The sequence below is a fragment of the Pteropus alecto genome, unplaced genomic scaffold, assembly GCF_000325575.1.
Source record: "Pteropus alecto unplaced genomic scaffold, ASM32557v1 scaffold309, whole genome shotgun sequence".
NCBI classification, from domain to species: Eukaryota; Metazoa; Chordata; class Mammalia; order Chiroptera; family Pteropodidae; genus Pteropus; species Pteropus alecto.
In genome coordinates this window covers 667,609-681,764 of record NW_006442493.1, presented here as the reverse complement: position 1 = coordinate 681,764, position 14,156 = coordinate 667,609, and the positions used below count along the sequence as shown (strand labels likewise).

The 14,156-nt window shown below is 37.4% G+C and overlaps 2 pseudogenes; one reads left to right on the top strand and one right to left on the bottom strand.

Moving 5' to 3' along the window:
- Positions 1-717: 717 nt before the first annotated feature.
- LOC102894944 lies at positions 718-8,457 on the top strand (annotated as a pseudogene).
- Positions 1,538-1,656, bottom strand: LOC112471398 (annotated as a pseudogene).
- Positions 8,458-14,156: the final 5,699 nt, after the last annotated feature.

The window sequence follows — 14,156 nt, the reverse complement described above, 5'->3', positions numbered from 1 at the left end:
GAGTAGAGCGGGCCTGCTGTCAACCTTAATGTAGGAAACGTGGGTGCTTGTGAGTAAACATGTCTTCTACTGAAGGGGCCACCGGTCTGCTGTTTCACCCAATTATCCCTGTGTGGAAAGACAGGCTCGGGATACTGGATCTCCACTTTTTTCCTAAGGAGGCCAAAGATTTCTTTTGATTGAAAAATAAAAATATTTTAAGTGAAACCTCCAATTTTAATTTACCTTTGCAAACACTTATTAGTGGCCCCCTGAGTGCTAAACACTACTGTAGGCAACGTGGGTAACAGGTAGTGTTCCTTCTGTCATAGAGTCTCAGTTGAAGTGAAGTGAGACAGACAGGTAAATGTCAGGTTATGATAAGTTATTTGAATACAAATAAAGCCAGGTAGGAGGGGTTTAGTCAGTATGAGATGGTAAAGGAGGCATCTCCGAGATGAAGTAATCCTTGAAATGACACTTGAAAAGAGTAAGAGGATGAGCTGTGTGAGATGGGAGCATTGGAGCATTCCAGGCAGTAGAAACAGTCAGTGCAAAGGTCCTGTGGCAGAAGAGCTTAGGAAGAGCAAACAGTTCCTAATGGCTGAGGGTAGTAAGCAAGAAAAAGCGTGGTATGGCACAAGATGGGATCAGCTGGGCCATGAAGAGCCTCATGGGCCATGATGCCTCCTTTGGCCTTTAGAGAGTAACAGAGATAGCCAGTTGGAAGGTGTCTGAATGGAGGAATGGCATCGCGATATTCCTTGTACTTCTGCAGTTTTCCCATGTCAGCAGTATGAGAATCCCCTGGGTGTTGCCAAAATGCAGATTGCTCAGTCCCACCCTAGACCTATGAAAGCAGGTGCTCTGGGATTGGGGCCTGGGAATCTGCATTATCTAATAAGGTTTGTCAGGTGACTCTGATGTGGATGGGTAAGGAGCACACTTTGAGAAACACTGCTTTAGAGGGATATGCATGACAAGTGTAGAGAACACAGTAGGGGCACAGGCAGAAGCAGCAAGAGCTGCTGGAAAGCTATCACACTATCCTGAGTCAGAAATCTCGGTGGCCTGGATCACAGCGGTTGAGGATGTTCATCACCTTAACATTATATTTGATTTTGCTGAACTTGTCTTTGCATCTCTAAAATGTGCAATATAAGATCTCGGCAGGCTTTAAAGATTAGGGATTTGTATAAAATATTTGAAAATATATTTTCAGAATATGATTAAGTCCAGTAAATACGTGATCTATAGATAGACTTCTGACTCCCTCCAGTCTGATGTTGGCCTTTGATTTAGGGAGAGTGTACCCTCATATCCCATTCACAAACACAAGTTACAATTGATGCAGCCACTTTTGCAGTCACACCTTAAGAAAGCACCATCTTGAAAGATAGGATCATTTCAAATATGAAATGATCCTTTTGTATGTACATAGGCAACTTCTTTTTTTTTTTTTTTTTTTTTTTAGATGAGGCAACCTTTGGTTGACCTCACAGATTGCAAGGACCTTGTCAGCTTGCAATCCCTTATTTTTTTATTTTTTATTTTTTTACGCCTACAGCACCCGGTCTTCCTAGGTGGTCTCCCATCCAAGTACTAACCAGGCCCAACCCTGCTTAGCTTCCGAGATCAGAGGGCATCGGGATTGTTCAGGGTGGCATGGCTGTAGACAATAGGCAACTTCTAATTTGATTTCAGGCTCCAGGTGAGCATTCCGTGCAGTGACTGGATAGGCAAAAAGGGCCTTCTTTATCACATTGGCATCCGCTGTCCTTACTGCTAAGCCATAACACCTTAGTTTTGATATAGTGGGTTTTTAATTTATAGAGTACTTTGTCTGTATTATATTAATAATTTCACAGTGACTGTCTAGGTATTAAAAACTCCACGTTCAGGCAAGTCAGCTGGACCTCAGCAAAGTTAAGTGACTTGTATAAGGGCACTCCTTTCAAGATGTGATGGAGCCCGAAACAGGATTCCAATTTTCCTCATCCCATTACACCATGTGGTGATTGTGTGTGCATGTGTGTGTTTGCGTGTTTGTGTATAGGTGTGCTTGTGTGAAAGTGTATGTTTGTGTTCTGTTCTGTAGCTGAACAGCAGTTATATATTTTCCTTTTTATTTTTATCCTCAAATACCCATACACGTTTAGAATAGAGCATTCTTTATTTTTAAAATAATATCTATTAAGAATATCACACTGATGAAAGGAATGATTACCTGTGTATATACATCACCCAGCTGAAGAAATAAAACATTGCTATGCAGTTTAAACCTTTTATGTGCCCTCCCTCATCCTGTAATCTTTGCCTTGACAGGCTATACTACATTTTCATGTATTTTTAAATGAGTACTGTTTTCAAATGTTAACAGTTTAATTTGTGTCCAAGAATAATTGCATACATATCTATGTGTGTTTATATATATGTATGTATGTGCTTGTATACATATATATAAATGTATGCTTAATATTTCAGAAATTGATTTACTATAATCTTAAGATCAATGATAACATATTTCATTTCTATAGTAATTTTACATTTGTAAAATACTTTGAAGTATTTCATCACATTTTACCTTATGAATTGACACATGTGCAGGTCCTCTGGACCTACAAAATTTCTGAAAGTCAAATAGATACACACGTGTGAGCCTGGTTGGTGCAAAATAATCGCTTTTGATAGTCCCCTATCCCAACCACTGCATGTCCACTAGAGAATCATGCTTCAGAATTCTCTTTTTTAATAGGCATGAAAGTGAAGCAATAGGGTATTTTTCCACTTCTGCAGTATAGTCAAATACACCATCTATATGCATAAATACATTTTAATTCATACCAGATTATTAGATGTAAAAACTTGACACATATTTGACTAAGAGCAATACCTGTAGGTTTCTTGGAACTTCTCGACATTCTTTATTAACAGTTTTCATAAGTCTGATTTTCTCCGATGGTTCCTTTCTTATTTCTGGTTAGATAGAGCTGTGTGAATTATCTCCATTTCATTCCTTAGCTTTTCCAGAGCCACATTTTTCTCTGGAAAAGGGAAAGAAAATCAACTGATTTTCTTCCTCAGACTCAGAATGGGTGCGATAATTTTCTATAATAAATTTTAGGTCATTATTCTCATGTTCCTAAGCAATTTATGATCTTTAATCAGGTTTTTTTTCTCCCTACGACTAAATCATCATTTTTAAAAAAATTAGAGATAATACACCTGCTGATGGACTGTATGAAGGACTGAGGAATAGTTGAATTGGAAGAAAAGTAAAGCTGGTGTATGCTAAGTGATATAAGAAAATGAATGGCATAGGGTAATAGCCCCAAACTCACACAGGGAGGGAGGCAATACAACCATATTTATTAGCAAAACCCTGCAGATTTCAATAGAGAATTCACTTTTTAGAATGTAGTAGGTAATGACATATCCTGAATGAAGGCGTGCAAGTAATCTGTTTTTGTTGCCTAGATTTCTTGCATTACCAAATGCAGTACTTATGGTAATTATTATATTTTAAAGAACCGGTTATATCTATGAACCTCAAATAGATGGATCTGTTAGTTAACTATCAAACTTGTAAAAGGAATAATAACAGGGATTACCTGTGTACACATCACTCAGCTGAAGAAATGAAATGTTTCGTAGAGTTCAAGGCTTTAACTCACCATTTCTGCCATTTGGAAATCTGAAAATATTTCATCTAGATTAAATGAACTCTCAGGCAGTTGGGGCTAGGAAAGAGATGATTTGTTCCACAGTAAGCATGTCACTTCTACAGTAAGTCGGAGGCTAAGAGGAGAGTTGGGGAGCAGTACTTTAAACTCAGGCTGTGATCTATGGCTTAAATACTTCCAAACTTGTGCTCCATGAGCTTTCTAGCAAATCATCAAATTTCAAATTGAGCTTTTTTCTTTACATTGAATATTGGGCTTAAAGCTGGCTGACATATTAACTCAGAAGATATTTCATTAATGGCTACTCGAAGAGGGTAAAGGATAACTTTACCACAATTATAGGATAAGTAAAGCATATTAAGGAAAGATTATAAATGAAACTAGATGTCACATCCCTATATAAAAATGTAGTCCCCCCCCCCACCCCAGTGATAGAGCCTGCTAACATGGAATCATTTGGGCATCATAGCACAACAAAATACTTGACAGTGTTGCCATGTAAGCATTCTGCATGAAACCAGGCTTGGCTGGGTCGGTCTAGACTGACAGCATGGTGGCTGTTATAAATTGTAGTTCAGCTGACTACTTAGCATTGAAAGCAAAATAAACATGTAATCCCTGAAAACAAGGGTTGGTTTATGAAATAAACATTTTCTGCTTTAGAAAAAAACTTTATGCAGTTCAAGAGAGTTTTGTTTTTAAAACATTACTTACTAATTGCATTTAAGCATAAAAATAACTCTTAAGGTTTCTCTCAGTCTGTTTCATACTATTGCATATATAATATTTAATTAGATGTTTCATTAAATTTATGAATGTTTTCAACTCATGCTGAATATAACTTATTAAATTTTAATTTTAAATGACAGTGTAACACCCTCTTTTGGAGTCACCCTGCTTAGGCTGGCTGTGACTACAGACATTTATATATTTTGCTTGTGCAACCGGAGGTGCATGCACACAGGGAACAACTGAACAGCTTGTCTTCCTTTCTGCTCTCTACCTGCCTTCAGCCAGATATTACTTGTCAACTTATCTTTTCTTTGGCACTCTGCCCAGCGATCTGCATATAGGAGGTATTTAATAAATGCTAAGTGATGAACACATTTCTGTTTGAGCAGCCAGTGGAGTCAAATGGAATAATTGCAAAATATTAAAAAGTCAGGTGTTCCAGTTCTGTCTGTAAGAATCTGTGCAATCTTGGGCCATCCCTCTCTTTTTTTTTTTTTTTTTTTTTTACCCATCCTCTCCCTCTCCTCCCCTTTGGCAACCATGAGCTTGTTTTCTGTATCTCTGGTTCTGTTTCTGTTTCGTTTTGTTTGTTTATTTGTTTTGTGTTTTTAGATTTCGCATATAAGTGAAGTCATACAGTATTTGTCTTTCTCTGTCTGACTTTATTCACTTAGCATAATACCCTCGGGGTCCGCCAATGTTGTTGCAAATGGCAAATTTTCATTATTTTTCATTGCTGAGTTAATTGGGACTCTCTGGGCCTTAGTTTTCTTACTTGTCATCTGAATGTCTTAGACCCAGTGGTTTCTGAAAACCAGCCTAGAATTAACCTATAGTTTGGTGACTCCCTCCCCTCTCATTCTACCTAATATCTCAGTTCCATCTTTACCTCCAGTGGAGATGCTCTTGTGTGAGTTACCTTAATGTCATTTGGCTAAGTATTTGTTATGCTTTTAATTTGTCACGTTCATCAGTAACTTTTGCATTGACATTAGGAGAAAAACAAAAATAGTCTTTTACTGTTCAAAGGGTAAGAGTATATTTAATTTACTTAAAACTAAGAACATATTTGATCTGGATCATCAAGCTAAACACACTTCTGGTCAGGAATGGCCCTTGCTTACCTGCCCTCAAATTTTCCCCATAAACATTTCCTGGCTTCTTCCATTTAGGGCTTTGATGGGAAGTCTGGGGGACTAGCTACCAGATCTTCGCTGCTCCAAAATTCCCATGATACCAGAGGCCAGTCATTTCCCAGATTGCACTTCAGTTTCCCCAATTGTCCAATCAGGGAGCTTTATTTGATGACATCTAGAATCTGTTATATTCTGATTCTATGTGAATCTATGTTTGGGCATACCAATTATTTAAAGACAAAGAAAGGCAAAAGAACTTTTAACGAGCACCTACACTGCGCCACAATGGCAGGTATACTTTAGAGGTAAGGAGACTGAGGACCAGAGAGGTTAGAAAGCATGACTAATCATTAATAAACTAATAAAGCTACAAATGGCAGAGTCAAGACTTGGTTCTGTGTCTTTCTGATTCCATAAGCCACACTGGTCGGACAGGTAAATTAGATCCGTTTTATTTTATTTTATTCAGTAGGTGATGGGGAACAAGTTTTGATCAAGGGTTAGTGTGACAAAGGCATAATTTAAAATGGTCAACATGATCATATTCCTAGAGGATAGCAGCCATATTCAATTCATCTCTTTACTTTCAGCCTCTAACAGTATTTAGCAAATTGCAGGTACACGATTGATGGTGATTGAATGGGAAGGTGGATGGATAAATGAATGATGGTGATGAATAAGTCATTAAATCAGAGAAAGGAGATACACTAGTGATAATGCTACTGTTATCATCTGGACATGAAGTAATAAAAGTTTGAACTAAAGTGGTGGTAGTGGGAAAAGAAAAGACACATATAAAGAGGAAAAATTGACTGGACTTGGAAAGCAATTAGATATGGGCATGAGAGAAGCCAAAATTATGACTCCAAAGTTCTGAAGGCTTGTTGGTTGCCATCATGATTTTATATCATTCTCAGAATTCTGGTGATCAGTTAGTAAGCCGGCATCTATTACCGAGTGCAGTGGAGGTCTGCAAACAATAGAAAACAAATGGAACACAATACCATCTGAATAAGTTGTAAAACTGAATCCATTTATATTTGAGTTTGACCCACATAAGGAACAAAATACAATAAAAGGGAGGTGGTGGAGAAAATACAGCATATAGGTCTCATGTAGAGGTTAATTACAAGTGGCTATTGTTGACACTGATTTCTTTTAAACTATTTTCTGCCTCATTTTCTCTCTTTTCTTTGTTTAATCAAGACGTTTGCTAATAGATGTTAAACTGGGTACCACATATTCGTGTGTAGGAGTCTTCTAGCATGGAAAAGTAGAGATCATTGCCAATCACTGAGGAAACTGTACCAGTCCAAGTTATGTAGATTTCACAAAGTGAGCATCTCATCAATGAGGTTGCTAAGAACCAAGAGGTTGTAGAATATAAAGGGAATACTATTTTTTTTCCCCAGAGGAGACATCTTCCACAGTTCTAAGCAAGATGAAAGAGTTTGCTGAAGCCTATTTAGGGGGAACAATAGTAGAAAATGCAGTAATTACTGCCCCAGCCTACTTAAATGGTTCACAGTGTCAGGCCACCAAGGACGCAGGGACCATCACTGATCTTAATATTCTGAGAATCATAAATGAGAACCTATTGCAGCAGCTATTGTCTATGGCCTGGATTAAAAAAAAAAAAGAAAAAAGAAAAGAAACTTTAAAACAGAGGAACATGTGCTGATCTTTGACTTGGGTAGAGGCACCTTTGATTTATCTATCCAAAACATCCAGGATGACATCTTTGAAGTAAAAGCCATATTTGGTAACACTCAGCTGGGTGGTGGGGACTTTGATAATTGTATGGTGAATCACCTGATTGAAGAGTTCAAATGCAAACACAAGAAGGAGATAGCCTCCAACAAACAGGCAGTATTCTGCCTCCAGACTCCCAGTGAGTAGGTGAATTGTGTCTTATTTCTTTGCTCATGCAAAGATTGAAGTTAATTCATTCTAGAAGGATGTGGATTTCTACACTGCCATTCCCTGAGCCCATTTTTAGCAGCTCAGTGCTTTTCACTTCTGTGCTACCTCGAAGCTGGTAGAGAAATATCTGAAGGATGCCAAACTTGACAAAAGCCAGATTAATGAATTTGTGCTGGTGGTTGGTTCCACTTGTATCCCAAAGTTCTAAAAATTGCCGAAAGATTTTTTAAAATGGAAAGTTGCTGAAGAAGACCATCAACCCTGAGGAGGCAGTGACGTATGGTGCAGCTGCATAAGCAGCTATTCTCCTGGGTAACAAATCATAATGTACAAGATCTCCTGTTCCTTGATGTTACTCCTTTCTATCTGGACATTGAATTGGCATGTAAGATGTGACATCCCTTATCAAGAAGAACACCAACGTTCCTACAAAGCAAACCCAAGTGTTCACAACTTACTTTGATGACCAGAACACTGTCTTATTGAAAGTGTATGAGGGAGAAAGGTCTTTAACTAAAAGAAAAGAAAAACTGCTTGGCAAGTTCATACTGCTGGGATCCTTTTGCTTACTAATGTGGCATTCCTAAAATCCACGTGACCTTTGACGTAGACACCAGTATCGTTATCAATATAAGTGCTGCAGACAGAAGTACCGGCAGGAAGAACAAAATCAACATTACTAACAATAAAAACTTTCAGTAAAGATGATATTGACCAGAGTGTAAGAGAAGCAGAAAAATATAAATTAGAAGATGAAGTCAATAGATAAGAAACACCATAGAATCCCACATGTTCAATGGCATGCAAATGGTTTAAAATAATACTTTCAGACTTAAGTTCATTAAAGAAGATATAAGAGGAAGGTTCTTGAAAAGTGCCAGGAAGTGTTAAGCTGCCTCAAGTGTAGCCAGGTTGCTGAAAGAGATGAGTGTGAGTATATGCAGAAAGAGTTTGAAGGAGTCTTCAGTCTGAGTGTCGTCAGGCTTTACTACCATCAGATCTGATTGCTGTGGCTCCCACAGCTCAGAGGAGCCTAGGTCTAGTATTGATAAAGTAGTCTAAACAATCATTCTTTAGAAGAATTTTCCTGTTCTCTACAGCCATTTATGCAGTCTTTATTTCAGTATTTCATGCTTAGTTTTGCAGCATCAGTATATGTGAAAAAGGAGAGTCAAAACCTAGTTTTATGATAAGAATTTGTAAGTTTATTCAACAATTTAACTGTAATGCTTCTACATCTTGTGGGTTTATGAACTTCAACTCATTTTTTTTTAACATCTGACATTTATATATGGTGACTTATTTGGGAATTAGCACTTATAAAATATTTAAACACTTTAGTAATAAGAATGAAGTTGTATTACCATCCCACAGTCTCACCACTTTAATAAGAATGACTACTTGTGAGCAAATATTGTGGCTGAAAACTTGTATAAACGTTTTGTTCTACTCATCTATATTCTACTTTAGAGTTTGTCCCTTTTAGTCACATTTCTGTGTATTTCTTCAAAAAGTATTCATAACCCACTGATGTCTGCATCTCTCAATTTACAGAGAAATTATAATCCTTCCCAAGTCAAAGTCGCTGTTTATGACTGTAAGTCTTCTCATTGTATGTTGCTTAACAAGGGCTGGAACGTTTTTTCTTACCACTAATTGTTCATACGTTGACTTCTCAGCTACATATGTATAAACATCTGTTGATTTAAGGAAAAAAAGATCTGTTCCTTGATCTTCTTCAACTCAACACAATTGAAATGAAAATATGTTTAAAATGACAACCAGTCAATGAATTCTATGACATTTTTGAGTTATAGAAAAGAAATATTTCATTATGCATCAGAAACATGGCACCATAGTTTTACTGTCATTCTTAAGAGTAAGCGTATATTTAATTTACTTAAAACAGAGAAAGCTTATTAAAGGAGGGATCCTGACATTAGGGACAATTAGAACAGAATCAAAAGGAAATAATAAAGGAATGTATTAATTTTGGTTAGGTGAGATATCTGATTTTCTGAAGTCACTCAGGGCTTCCTTTCTTACATGGGTTTAGAATTTTGAAAGAAAAACTGATCATAGGTTGAAGCCTAAGACTAGAGACCTGAGAATTTGGCTTCTTGCGTCAGTGGTTGGTAATGAACATGTACATCAATCAAGGGCAGAAGTGTTCTATTTAAGATAAACTCAATTTTCCAATCTTAATTGTACATATTAATTTAGAGTAGTGAATTAAAAAATCCCTGAATGAGATCAGTTCCCTTCAGCTCAGTCATCAAACCTTTATTGAACACTCTATATTCAAATACCTGAATTTAAGCACTGTGTTGACCCACAGAAGCCCACATTCCAGTAAAGCAGTAATGGCAAAAGCGGAGAGCTGAACATGTGAAAGTTAAAAGACGATCCAGAGTGGCTGAGAGCATCATACTGGCTTCAGAGGAGGAGCAGATAACGGGAGCATGGTAGACCTGGCAGAATGCCTGGCAGTAGGAGTTGTGCTCTACTAATAGGAGTTACCTTTCTCCTCCTCAAGGCTGGGAATGGGTCTGGATGCTCAGGGCCTTAAAACTGGGTATTTTGAGAACAGGAAGTTGCGAAAAGTGGTGGGTCAAGGGCCAAATAAAAAATGATATTGGTAATGATGTGGGGATGGTTAAATACCACAAGGCAAATTTAAGGTGGAATTAAGTCATGCAAATAGCAACTAATGAGTTTCTATGAGAGGAGAGGCAAGGCAAGGCAAGGCTTATGTTAGCTGACCAGGCCAAAATTTGGAGGAAGCCCATTGAAACTGAGGGAACAGGAAGTGCTATATGAATTTGCCAGGACTGCCATAGTAAAGTACCACAGACAGATGGCTTTAACAACAGGATTGTATTTGCTCACAGTTCTGGATCTGGATTCGCTCACAAGTCTGAGATCAAGGTGTCAGCAGAGTTTTCTTCTGAGGGCCATGAGGGAAGGACTTGTTCCAGGCCTCTCTCCCTGGCTTATAGACGGTCATCTTCTCCTTATGCCTTCATGTCACCTTCCTTCTGAACGTGTCAGTGTCATGATCTTCTCTTCTTAAAAGGACACTAGCCATATTGCATCAGCACCCCCCCTATTTTAACTTAACTAATGACCTCATTTTAATTTAATGACTTTTGTAAAGATCTTGTCTCCAAAAATGGTCATATTCTGAGGGTTAGGACTTCAACATATGGATTTTGGGGGAAGACACAATTCAGCTTATAACAATTACCTTGGTTTTAATAAGCATCATCTCCTTCTCTAAGTACCAGCCTCTGAGCCAGATAAAACAAGACAGCTCTTGCTCTTAAAAAGCTTGCTATCTATTGGGGTAGGTAGGTGGATATTCATTCTCCCTTGGCATCTGAGTAAGGGTTCATAGGACTTGGTGATTTTGAGCCTAGAAAAATAAATGAGAAGGATTGGGAGAGAGTGTGCTGAGACATGTCAAGCAGAAGGAAAATGAGATGGATGAAGGAAGATACAAAATTTTCTTTGTAGGTGCAGAATTTAGACAACATCATTGGTAGAACCCTATAAGCCTAAGAAGTATTAATATGGAGATGTCTCAAACATAACTATATATTTGCATCATTTTCAATGAAAGTGAGCCTTTGTTTGACTCGTTGTTGCTAAACATTAGACATACTGCCTTGATGACAGCTTTCTGGAGACATGAAATATAAACCAAACTGACGGGATACTAGTGTTTATCCATCTGCCTGATGTGAATTTAGTGGTATTTAAAACTAAATGATTTTTCAGAATCTCACAATAGGAATACAGTTTCATTAAATCTTATTTGAGAGTCAGGAATGAATAACCGCTGTAGTGTTCCACAGAACAAGGTCTGAGCCAATATTTTGAAGCTATTGGCAGTCCTTTCTGTATTGAGAAAAAAGATACTATGCTGCACATAGTGATTGCTCAATAAAGTCGATCTTTTATTGACTAATAAATTCTTGGGTTTTATAGCCTTTTTTAAAATAAAAAATATATACTGCCAGTGAGTTTCTGATAGTATCGATGAAAACCTAAAGGCCAGTACTAATGAAAGAGCATTAGGCTTAATCAATCAAATGTAGGTTATGTTTTCTAATATAAATTATATCTGCATATTTAACATGTATTCACTCTTTCATACAGCAATACGATGGCAATTTATGACACATATAAAATTGGTGTGTCAAATAAGGGCATCATAAAACTGTTTTTACTGTTTTATCCATTACCAACATCTTGTAAGAAAAGAGTCAACAAACAGAATAGATGTTGAAAAGTTTTCACCTGGCTCGATGATACCTCAGACCTCTGCAGTCCTTAGGCACTGTGTGCCAACCAACACTTTTATGAATACATGTATATACATGTATACAAACACATACACTAATTTAATCTTCACTAAAGCTCTTATGAGATAAATACTTTTATTCTTCATTTTATAGATGAAGAAACTAAGGCACAGAGAGGTTATGTAACTTGCCCAAAGTTATACGACTAGCAAGTATTAGAGCTGGAATTTGAATCCAGGTAGTGTCTCCTAGGAAGTATTTTGGTCACTCAGTACTTGCACACACACCCCATATAAACACTTAGGAGCACATAGGGCTGGAGACCTGTTCTGAATTCCAGCCCAGCCCTGACCTTCACGTCCAGTTAATACAGGTAGATGGGGGCTGTCTGTTAGTGTGTGTGCTTCTCGCTGATTTTTGCTTTTGGTTTTTAAAAATTGTGCCCCACGTATCTCCTAGAAAACCCGCTTACCTCTTCTTTTACTGCCTTGTTGCTAAGCTCCTGTTGCTAAGTCTCCTTCCCTGTGGATGTTACACTTTCGCTAAGTAAATGCTTCTCATCCCCCACCATTATCTTCTGGATCAAATTAATGGTGCCCTGCTGACCTACACAAATCCAGCTACTTTCTCATCCCTTTCAGTTGGCTCCATACCACAATAGTTATCTCTATTGTTCTTGGACTGACATGGCATATGTAAGGTATGTATTGACTTGTTTTGCGCAAGGTGTAACACAAAGTGGAAGGAATGATGCAGGTGACAGCATCCACAAAGACCAGCAGACAGAAAGACTGGATATCGTAAAGTGACTCACTTGGAATATTGTTTCCGTATCAAAGGTTGAACTCCTTTCCCATTTCTTAAGCACTACTTCATTTTCATCCATTAAGTAAAGTAGTAATAAAATAATAAAATGTAACACTTCTATTTCACTATCCTTAGCAATGGCTTTTAAATTTTATGCTTGATTATATTCCAGTACCTCCCCTTAAATTCTGGGAATGCAGCCTATCATGGGCCATATTCCAGTGGTTAAGTCCTACCTTACTTAGGAATATCAGTTATAAAATTGGACTTACTAAAATATTTGACTACTCTATGTCCCCAGTCTTTCTACATATCTTGTGATATTTCTAAATGAGCCGCAGCACATCAGAATGACTAATATGACACAGTTTTAAGACAAAGAAGGAATAACAATGTGTATTGTTTTCTTTCGATAGTTCATTGAGAGCAGTGGCTCCTATGAGGCAGCATATTGAAGGGAAGAACGGTGCACAAAAGACCGAGTCCAGCCATGAGCCCTCCCATTATCTGGATGTTTGATTTAATGCAAGCCATTCAGCATCCTACAGCCATAGATAACTCACCAATAGAAGGTGGATTTGGGAACAGTTCTCTCAAATAATTACTTGCATCATCTAAACTAGTAAAACTAAAATCTGATGTTGACAAAGTTGTACAGAAACAGGTAATAATTGATAGTGTTAAAATTAACCCCCTTAGAGCAGTTTGGCCCCTTTTGGTTTAGATATTGGATTCTTCACATTTAAATTTTTGTTAAGAAAACTGATCCAGACTGAGAAAGACTATCTCTCACTAAGATAATATTTATAATAGCACTTTATTTTAACACCCATCCACAGAAAGAAAAAAAAAATGAAATGCTCAGCAGTAGAGTAATAGTCAAGTAAATTAGTGTCTCTACTAGATAGAATATTATGTGACTATTAAAAATTGTGAACATGGAGCCCGTTTTATGACAGGAGTTAGCAAATTATGACTAAGTTGGACCAAATCGACCTCACTGCCTACTTTTGTAAATAAACTTTTATTGGAAGACACTGGTACCATTCCCTTCTGTATCTCGAGTGGCTGTTTTTCTGCTACAATGGCAGAGGTGAGTAGCTGTGACACAGACTGTATGGTTGAAAAGCCTAAAATATTTACCATATGGACCTTTACAGAAAGATTTTCAAACCCCTGACTTAAGAGATAATTATAATGAAAGAAAAGTAAAACCCTAAATTGTATATTCGGCGGACGATGACTAAAACTTATTCTATACACATACCAAATACTTATGTACGAAGGACATGCAGAAAAATTGAATAGACATTGATACGAATTATAGAGGCAAAATAAGGTGGTTTATTTTTCCAAGTCCTTCTGATGTTCCTGCTTTATTTTTATTTATTTATTTTTAATTCATTTATTTTTTAATTCTTTAATGTCACATATTTGTTGGCTCCCTTTACCCGATCTACCTCTCCCCTCCTCCCCCACCCCATTAGTAACCACTAGTCTATGGTCCTCTGGTAACTACTAGTCTATAGTCCATGAGTCTCTGTTTGTCCTGCTCATTTGTTGCTTTTAGGTTTATATCCCACATGTAA